Raw genomic sequence first — 10,636 nt, forward strand, 5'->3', positions numbered from 1 at the left:
TCCCAGTCTGAAATGCATTAGCTTCATTTGGATGCCTGAAGTTCACGATCAGCATGTCAGTCTGTAAAGGACGAAAGCAGGCATTGTTCAGCCAAAAGTCCTTCCTCTGTAAATGTGCAGCTAAACCAAATATGTTACTGATATGCTTCAAACTCCTCTAGATCTCCATGGGTAAAACTGTGAGCCAGTAAACCAGATGTTCTTTCTCGTTTTGCTTTTATAGATAAGATGTGATGAAGAGTGTTCAGTCTGTGCCAGAGCATCGTCTGAGATCAGTTCCCTAAAGGTTGACTTGTAAAGTTGCACAAGGCCACATGACTATCTACTGTTGGCCTGAATCACACCCAAGTCAAATATGTGGATTTGCAAAGATCAAACTAGATGCACTTCACCCACAGCTCAGTTCTTGAGAAGAAAACAAACTGTAGTGAGATTATAATATATTACTAATGTGTTTTACTTTGGGCGCAGAGCGTTGCAGACAGGCTGGGTTGGTGAGCGTGGCCGTCCGTGTGCAGACTGAATGTTACGTCTTGGAACTTCTGCTTGGGCGATAAAAAGAATCTGCAGGATGGGGAGATTACGTTACCCGATGATGTGAGTGGATTGGTTGAACCAGCAATAAAGTTTGATGTAATTTAGGTTTAGTTTCTCTTGAAAAGCCTGCATACCTACCTGTTGGAACAGCACTGAATACCGTCGGACAACTGCAGAGCCCAGCAATGGTTGTCTCGGCATTCCTGTCTGACACCATTCATATTAACTGTAGTAATTAGATTAATATTAAAATATTGATGAGTGAAACACAATCGTCTGTGCGCTCAGGTTACACTGTTGCTGTGAGTCTGACTGTGAGGCCGTGCAGTCACAGAGGCAGCATGCCCATCACTCATTAGCTTGTAGAAGCATCTTTACAGGTAATAACTTGGAGTTGACTTGCATGACTGTGGCCCACTCTTCTTTGCAGTGTTGCTTCTTTGCAGTTTGTTGGCTTTCACTTCTGCAAAGCTCTCTTAAGATCCCACTAAAGCATTTCAGTCAGGTGAGACTGGACTGTCAGACTGTGTTGGCCAAGCTTTAGATGTTGCACATATGGCTTCAAATGTGACTCTAGATGCATGCAAAGATGCATGGGCAACTCAATGATTTTAAGATAATCGAGTCCTGTGGCTGCAAAATGGCCCAAATCATCATCCTCCCATCACTGTTCTGAGCAGCTGTGTGATGAAGGCCAAACATCTCTGCAAATATCTAAACACAAATACCTGCTGAGATTATTTAAAGCAGAACACCAAATTTGTTTCTTTTGGTTGTATTACTCACATAGTTTAACATTATCACATCATAAAATACACAAAAAGCTTCTCTGCACTTTACAGTTGTGCACAGTTGTTTTTTAACACAAAAAACACTGAATGCAGTTTATAATTATTACGGGTGAAAAAGACCAAGCTGCGTTGCAGCACCCTTAGCAGCAAAACTGCAATCAAGCATTTGCAATAACTGGCACTGAGTCTTTTACAGCACGGTGGAGGAATTTTGGCTCATTCGTCTTTGCAGAATTGTTGTAATTCAGCCACATTGGAGGGTTTTCAAGCATGAACCTTTTAAGGTCAAGCTACAGCATTTTAATCAGATTCAGGTCAGGACTACGCCACTCCACAGTCTTCAGTCGGTTTTTCTGTCCGAGGTGGACTGGCTGGTGTGTTTGGGACCATTATCCTGCTGCAGGGACCAAGTGTGCTTGAACCAAGAATATTTTTCTTTGGGATCATCAAGATGTTTTGAGACAAGCCTTTGTGTTCTTTTCAGTCAACAGTGGTTTTCTCCCATGGATGCCGATCTCTTTCTTTTTGTTGAATCCTGGACTCTGGATTGATTGACTGATGGCTCTCACTGTGGTTCACTGGTCACCAAGCCTTAGAAGTGGCTTTGTAAGCCTTTCTAGACTGATAGATGTCACTGGCCTTGTTTCTCGGGTGTTTCTTTAGATCGCCACGTGATGTGCTGCTCTTTCAGATCTTTAGTCGGTTTTTAAGTCATTTCTTGATTGGACTGCTCTGCTAGTCGTCAGGCCCGAGTGTATTTAGTGAATTCAGCTTTCAAACGTGTGGTTAACCACAGTTAGTTCATGATTTAATAAGAGGGGCTTTTTCACACAGGGCCAGTTAGGTTTGGATAACCTTTGTCTCTTAATCAATGAAATCATCTTTTAAAAACGTTTTCTATTTTCTACTTACTCAGTCTTTCTTTTCCTAATATTACAATTAGTTGGATGCTCTGAAACATGTAAGTGTGACAAATCAGGAACGGTCAGACATTTTTTCACAACACTGCACACACAGAGCTGCAAAATAAACCGCATCTCAGAATCCAAAAGAAAAGATCGTGAGCTCCCTGAACTCTAACTTCTGGGCCAATGACCCAGGACTGTGACAGCTGGCCACTCTTGGAAAGACTGGCATTGTGTTAATGCACACACGAATGTTCAAGACTGGCAAACCGTCAGAACATCTGCTTACATAGAGGTGTTCAGACCTGCTCAAGTGCACTTGGATGCTATTTACCCTCACGATTCCTACGGCAGCAGTAATGGTGCGTGTAGTTTTTCCCAGACTGCACAGAGTCCTGTGAACTTGCTTTTTCAGAACAATAAACTTGCATTCTGTGTCGTGGCCTGCAGACATTATATTCAGGTCAAATGCAGAAGTTGGACAGTGTAGATGTCGGGGGGCGGATTTTATTCTGCCGGTGAGTTCAAGTTCTTAATTGCTAGTTTGACGTTTTCTTTGACACAGTGACGTATGTTTATGTTCATACATCATCGTTACATTAATCAGAGTAAAGCAGACAACAGACTGAGACATGCCTGTATAAACTGGGCCTTTTTTACTCACCACCAATCAAGCACACAACATATTTTAAAAGATTTCCCCCCCCCCCTAGTTTCACCGTTACACTGGGGGAAGTGCAAAAATAATGAATTTTAATAAACATTTTAATTCATTTTTAGGCTATTTATTTATTTATTTGCCATTTTCTGAATGTTAAATACAGGTTCATGGAGCTGAACAGCATTTAGAACATAATGATGGGATGCGACAGGGTCCAGCATAATACAAAGAGCCGTGATTCATGCAAGTGGTTTGAATTAGCATTAATAATAAAAACAACTGCTGTACAAGCTGGCCGAGTTTACCACGAGGGACTGGGAATACATTCCTGTGTGACACTGCAATAACATAATTTCTAATTTGAGTGTGTATGTGGAAATTAGATCAGCCATTACTCTTCCGCTCCACTGGCTGACACAGCTCCTCCGCCCTTTTCATCACCTCGTATCACCCTGTGCTTAAAAATAAAGGAGTGCTGTGTGAGTTCTTAGCCACTTTAATGGACCCGGCTGTAGCATCCTGAATGGCTCAGGATCCTATTGAATGTCAGCTTAAGTCCAGTGTATTTAGAAAATCTCCCTCTTGGAGCTCATCTTAAGGAGTTTTACCTCACAGTGGGCCGCTGCTGCAGAGAAGTGTGAAGAGAACTCTTGCCCGGAAATCACATTATCTGCTTTACACAACAACACAGCAGTTGACGCGGGCCTCAGCCAAGAATCAGGCGGGTTTTGATTGAACTTCCCCCTCCTCTTCTCAAAATGAAGGCCTGTCCATCTATTCAGGCCCCACTCACGTGGCTAATGAGCATGAGGGGCTGATGTTTCCCAGTTCATGGGAACCTGTGAGGCTTTAAGTTGCCCTTTCTTTACATTGACTGAACCACAACATCAGAATGACCAGCGTTACAGAATGAAATGCATGTGGAGTGCTGTAAACAGCTGGCTGTGAAGTTCCTTTGCTGAGCCAAGGCATCAAAGAAGTGCATGCAGAGCACCTTTGATTTCACAGAGTCTTTGTACACTCACTCAATCGCTGACATGTAATAACCCAGGCTCAGTTCTTCAGTCATAAGAAAGTCATAAAACCCATATGAGACAATCTGTAGTGGTTCCAGATAAATTTTCCAACAACACAACGACCATCTTTATGCTACATTGCAATGTTAGAAATAAATGTCCTAATCTTAAGAGTCTGGAATCCAAGCTGGTTCCATAATAGAAGAACCAGCTGAAGGAACCAGAGTGCCAAACATTGTCCCTGTTTCTAGTCCCAGTTAGTTCTCTTGCTTCAGCTGAAAGGGAACTATAGAGCAACGTGATATTAATGAATTTCAGTAGACCAGCCTATAAGTAATTAATGCACAAACACGCTTGAACTTAAAAACTATGCTTTTGGGAAAAAAAGGTTGAACACCGTCACTGTCACAGCTCTGTTGTCTGGCCTAAGTTCCTCCCTGTTCAACTATGTGTCTCAATAACTGCAAATTTACTATGGATAATAACAAGTGGCTTGCATAAGCACCCATTACAGTTTTAATGTTGCCACAAAAGACGCACTTTGGGCACTGTGGCAAAAACTACAGAGACTAATGGTTGTTTGGTTTTTAACACCAGGGTGGATCAGATCTGATTAATAATAACGATAAAACCAAGGAGCTGCTGGTAGACCTCCACAGGCACAAACTGTCACGGTCTGGCTGGGGCAGACCGTATGTGTTGCAGAGGAGGACTCAAACGCAGACCAAAACGTAGTGTGGATAAACAAAACAAGCCGTTTATTGAGGCTAGCAACGAGGGTAAAAATAATCGGGCATCGGTGAAAACTAAACAATAACCTAAACTGGGTGAACCAATAACAAAACATGAAAAACCTTAACCATAGTGAACTGACATGGGTACCTGGAGATGAGACATGGATGAGCAGACGACCTGACAACAAATGACTGAAAGCACACGGACTAAATACACACAGGATGATGAGGGAAGTGGGAACACATGGGGAAACAGCTGGCACACATGAACATAATGACGTCACAGTGGGAGAGTAAAACTGAACATGATGAACACAGAACACCAGACCTCTTCACAATAAAACAGGAAACATAATGAGACATAGACATGACAACCCGAACTTGACAACGTAAGACACAGACATGAAACGCATGAAGAGCTGGGGAGACTTAACATGGGTTGGAAACACGAGGGGAAACTAATAAGCAAATGAACATAGGAGGCCTAATGAGCTTAACATACTACAAACATCAAGATGAACTAAAACTCAAAACACTGGGTCCTAAGACCCAGGATCGTGACACAAACATCCTCCACTGCAACCACTGAACATCCAAGATATGGACATCGAGGCTGTGGACAGCTACAGGTACCTTTCTGTTCATCTGAACAACAAACTGGACTGGACTCATAACTCAGACGCCCTCTACAGGAAAGGGCAGAGCAGGCTGTACCTGCTGCAGATACTCAGGTCTTCAGGAGTGGAGGGCCCACTCCTGAAGACCTTCTATGACTCTGTGGTGGCCTCAGCCATCTTTTACGGTGTGGTCTGCTGGGGCGGCAGCATCTCTGCTGGGGACAAGAACAGACTGAACAGGCTGATCTGCAGGCCCAGCTCTGTTCTAGGATGCCCTCTGGACCCAGTGGAGGTGGTGAGTGACAGGAGAACGGCGGCTAAGCTGTCATCCCTGTTGGACAACATCTCCCACCCCATGCAGCAGACTGTGACAGCACTGAGCAGCTCCTTCAGTGGCTGCAGCACCCACGGTGTGGGACGGAGAGATTTCACAGGTCTTTCCTCCCCACGGCTGTCAGACTCCACAACAAAGCCTCCAACTGATCAAACACATCCACACATGTGCAATAAGACTAAGTGCAAAACCCTCTGACAAAGTTGTATTTTTACTCAGTTGTATACAGCATTTGTATTCTATTTTTATCCTATTGTATATTTTATTCTCTACTGTACATAGTTGTGTACTGTATTTATTCTTATTGTATTCTAATTTTTGCTTCATAACTTTTGCACTGTCCACTTCCTGCTGTGACAAAACAAATTTCCCACGTGTGGGACTAATAAAGGTTATCTTATCTTATCTTATTATCAAAACATGCTAAAGAAGTATAATTTAGTAGAGTCAGAAACTTAAAGATTTTAAATTTCAGATATACACTACCAGTTGGGATGGCTGTAGCTCAGGCAGTAGAGCAGGTCGTCTACTGATCGGAAGGTTGGTTGTTTGATTCCTGGCTTCCCCAAGTCTGCATGCCGAATATCCTTGGGTAAGATATTAACCCCAAATTAATATCTAATTAATTTGTAACAAGTACATGTACTTGTTACAAGTACAGTACTTAGTGCGCGTTACTGCCCATCTCTGGTGATAGGCGGCTCAGTGGTCGTAGTGAGCAAGTCTCAGTTTCAGCTGTGAGGAGAAGACTTCAAGCTGCAGGTTTGACAGGACGAGCTGCAGCAAGAAAGAAGACGTCAGAATAAGATAAAAAGAGGCTCGTCTGGGCCATGAAACATTGGACTACTGAAGACTGGAAGAAGGTTTTATGGACTGATGAATAGTTACTTCAGTTTCACGATTTACAACCTGAGTAGGTGATAAAGTGATAGATCTTTCAGCCCAATTCTACTTTTTCTACATAATCCATCATACAAAATGTAATCAAATGGAAAAGTCTCTTTTTAAAACTTGTTTTATTAGTTTTAATATTTTAACTTTATGCATCAAGCAAAGATTTAATTATCTGCAACATTCTCTGACTGGAAGAAATTAGTTTAACATGTAAAGCTATTTTCTGCACATTCCAGCTCATAAAATAAAATATTTTTGTGTTTACACTCAGTCTTTCAAATAGATGCAAGTAAAACACAGCAGAAAATAAATAAAGTCAAAGACTCAGCGGTCCTGTTGCTCTATTTTCACCTGTAAAGCAGGAGTGGGGCAGGCGGAGGTTTACCCTGGTGCAGGTGTGCCGCGGTCAGTGGAAGAATCCGTGAGTTTCTCTGTGAGGTTCCCATTACGTTGTAGCTACTCGGTGCTTGTTGGAAGTTTAGGGGTTTTTTCGCTGTAAAAAGAAGTTTTCTTCCCACGCACAGCGGACACTAATGTTTTTGTCACTTTTTATGGAATCAAACTCAAAGTAAGGTCAGTACTTCCACGCTTTAAACGCTGCACGCTCATACTCTCTCCTGCACTCGATATATGATCCACTGTTGATCTGCACACAGCTGTTGTCACTAACGTCGCACTCGCTTACGTCACTGTCGTGAGACATTCTCGCAAAAAAATCACGGTTTTAGTAACGCAGTAACGCAGCGTTCCTACGGGAAAGTAACGGTAATCTAATGACCGATTTTGCAATAGTAATCCCTTACTTTACTCGTTACTTGAAAAAGTAATCGGATTACAACGCGTTACTGCCCATCTCTGTCCACGACATGTGAAGACTCCTTGTTTATGTGAACTTGAATCTGTCACCACTGCAGTTTATTTCTGTGATATGATGTTTCTGTAGTAAAAGCTGTGCTCACCAACTGATGTGCTGAGAGGCACAAACACAGAGACAGTCAGCTGTCAGAGGCTTAAGGAGGCCGGCAGCATCCAAAGGTGAGGAATGTTTCACTCATGGTTTAATTTGCAGATCTTTGAAGCCTGTGATATACCGCCTATAGAAAAAATGAACTGGTCACATTTAAAACTGAAATATTAATTAACGACATCTTCAGCATCATTCCTGCCACGCTGTCAAGACCTGAACCTAAATCAGGTTGCTGATCACATGGTGGATATTACAGGGTTAATAATTTGTGATGGTTATGATTAACGTCTTGTGAGAGGTCAGTTGTGTCCGAGTAAATGATGTTTGGGCTTTCCTGATTTCGGGGACTTCTGCCTGGTTGTTGTTTTCATGAACACGTCTCAGGTTAACTGCAGTTTATTTACAGTGTGCGATGATCAGACCTTACACGCCGGTGACGATCCCAGGCTCCCACACAGACACGCGTGGCTCTCCGACAGTTTCCGAAAACTAGAAGGCAAGAATCTAGGTGAGGTCCCGGCATTGCACAAAACCCAGCGCACCGTACACACACACACAGACAGAGAGAAATGGCAGGTCCACACAGTGACCACTGTTTTTCCCCACCGAAGGTTTCAAGCATGCATTTCCATGCTGTGGGAATGATTTGATGCTTGGTGCTTTCAGGAGCTTTCAAGATAATGTGTTATTCTGACGAATGGAAGTCTGCAAAGTGCAGCACATGTGAGGTTAGTCCTATAGTGCACTTACCAAGCTAATGACCAGTCACTAACATATGTTCTTTTCCAATACACACACACACACACACACACACACACACACACACACGCACACACACACACACACACGCACAGAGTGTGTGTGTCTCAGCTGTCCAGAGAACAAATGATCCTTCTTCTTTTTTCCCAGAACACAGAATCAGGTCCGATACAGAGGCCGGTGCTTAAAAACAAGACAGCACACCTATATATACAAGCTATATGATATATTTGTAGACACAGACGACCTTTTGAACTGACAAAAAAATTAGTGTACCATATCATTCATCTTACTTTATCATCTCTTTAGATCATGTCTTCAGAGTTCCAGAGGACAGCTAAAGATCAACACTTGGAATCAACTCCAGATCTTCAATCTGCTTGATTTGTCTTAAAATAATGTGGAAGTGCAGATGGCTGCCACTCCCTGAGCCTGGCTCTGCTGGAGGTTGTTTGCTGTTAAAAGGGTTTTTGAAGAACAGGACCAGGTCTGGCACCACTCACAGCTGAGTCTTCAACTTTTGGGACATGAAAACAGCAACAAATTGTCAATAAAAACGAGTCTTTGCCATCTTATTACAGCAGCTATTGGTTTGCAGCTGAATTGATTAAGTTTGTCAAAATGTGACAATAAACTGTGATAAACAACTTCAGTTGCTGTTGCAGACATGTTGTTGTCTACATACACAGAAATTCCCATTGGCTTCTTATATTGAGCCACAACCTCATATTCTTAAAACAGACTTTCTTCCATAAATAGTAACATAGTTGCACAGCTGCAGGATGACGCAGAGATCTTCAAACCTTTGCCCACCTGTCTGAGAATACCTGTCTAGTGTTGGACACTGTTTGTCTCTGTAGATATATGAAGCATGGACGATGCGGAAGTGCTTTAAACCTGCATTGCATCTGGCAATAGCTGTGGTTGACCTCTGGTTCTGTAGATGGGAAAGCTGCTTTCTGTCCTGACCTCTGTCAATAATTTCCTGCTTAGTTTCTGGGCTTGGTCCCTCGTTTTGAACGCAAACTAAAGTCTGTGTGTAAATATCGGTCCTTCCCTTTATCTGTGGGATTATCTGTGGTATGAAGCAACATGCTCACTGGCTCATTAGTAATTAGTTAATAAGCGTGTAGTTTCACAGTCAGACCCAACCCAACTTATCACATCTGTTTTTTAACCTAGATTGTGAGAAAAGCAGCTCTCAAGAACCCATCTGTTATACTGTTTGTCATTTCGAATTTCCCAGAGGAACCCACCCGAGGGATTAATAAAGTTCTATCTAATCTAATCTAATTTCATCTTGAAGAAGAACAGCTCACCAACGAGCTATGAGGAACTTACTGAGGAACACCCATTTGTGGGTTTCATTTGTAAAGCTGTAGTTCTTTCTTACTGTACGTAGTCCTGCACGTGTCTTTTTACCTTAAAGGTGTAACCTATGGGCTCACAGAAGCTCACAGTTAATGATTGCTCTCTCACACACCTGAAGCTGTTCTTTGAATGACTCGGACGTTCTGCCTGTAACGATGTTTGAAAGTTTGCTGTGATCGATCCCTGCTTATTAGCACTGTTTGGATACAGGACAGCTCACATCTGACTCAGCACAAACAGCTTCAGCTGAATTCACTGGCGCCTGCTTCGTACCGCTTCGGGTTACACAGAAGCCCTTCCTCTAAAGGAAGCGAGAGCGTGGCTTGAATCCATCAATCTGAAGGATGCGAGCTGTGACTGTGGGGTTCACGGTGAAGACTTCAGCCACAAGAATGTTTTGGTCTCGTTTGTTCGCTTGTTTCAGAGTGAAGCACTGAAGGGCTGAAGTAGAGCCGAGAGCACAGCCACATGTGTGAGTTCAGCATTGTGTGTTTTTAATGAAACCTTTACAGGATGCATTCAGCAGCACTTATTTACAATGAATGTATTTATATTCGTGTTTTTCAACATAGTTAAAACAAACTCTTGATCCTGTTTAACCAGTTTGCACAAATAAAGATGATGATCCAGAAATGCTCATCTTTTCAGATCCTTCACTCAAACTATTTTCACATGTAATGTTTTTCTGTGGAAAAGCATGTACAGTGTCGGCCCTGAAATCTGTCCAGCAGTCTTTGAAATCAGACGTGCTGAAACTTTTGACCAACTTCAATCGCTTATCAAACACAACACCAGTTTTCGAGTTGTGTTAAATGTTCAACAAAAGGCTTTTCATGATCTTCAAAGGCTATTTAATAGGATGGACAATTAGTTAACTGTCTATTAATCACTTGTCATCTCCAAAGCAGGTTCTGCGTATTGGTGCCTCATTCTTATTTTAGTTCTAATAAATGCAGGAGTGCATATACTTTATTGATCTGTCAGATAATTGCAGTGAGACGCTCCATCCCAGCAAAAACGGATGAAACACTGTTATTTTCCTGTTATCTC

The 10,636-nt window shown here is 42.4% G+C and overlaps 1 long non-coding RNA gene across 2 annotated transcripts; it reads left to right on the top strand.

The window, feature by feature from the left end:
• The first annotated feature begins 6,978 nt into the window (after nucleotides 1-6,978).
• LOC147313832 (uncharacterized) lies at nucleotides 6,979-9,366 on the top strand. Of its 2 annotated transcripts, none has more exons than XR_015124817.1 (3): nucleotides 6,979-7,524; nucleotides 7,863-7,964; nucleotides 8,525-9,366. It is a non-coding gene; the product is annotated as an uncharacterized LOC147313832 (long non-coding RNA). The 2 variants fall into 2 exon arrangements; XR_015124818.1 differs by lacking the exon at nucleotides 8,525-9,366 and adding an exon at nucleotides 8,068-8,274.
• The last annotated feature ends 1,270 nt before the right edge of the window (nucleotides 9,367-10,636 follow it).

The sequence above is a fragment of the Aulonocara sp. 'chitande type north' Nkhata Bay genome, linkage group LG14, assembly GCF_057382095.1.
Source record: "Aulonocara sp. 'chitande type north' Nkhata Bay isolate Kocher_YH1m ecotype deep benthic linkage group LG14, A_spYH_male_GT1.1, whole genome shotgun sequence".
Classification (NCBI taxonomy): Eukaryota; Metazoa; Chordata; class Actinopteri; order Cichliformes; family Cichlidae; genus Aulonocara; species Aulonocara sp. 'chitande type north' Nkhata Bay.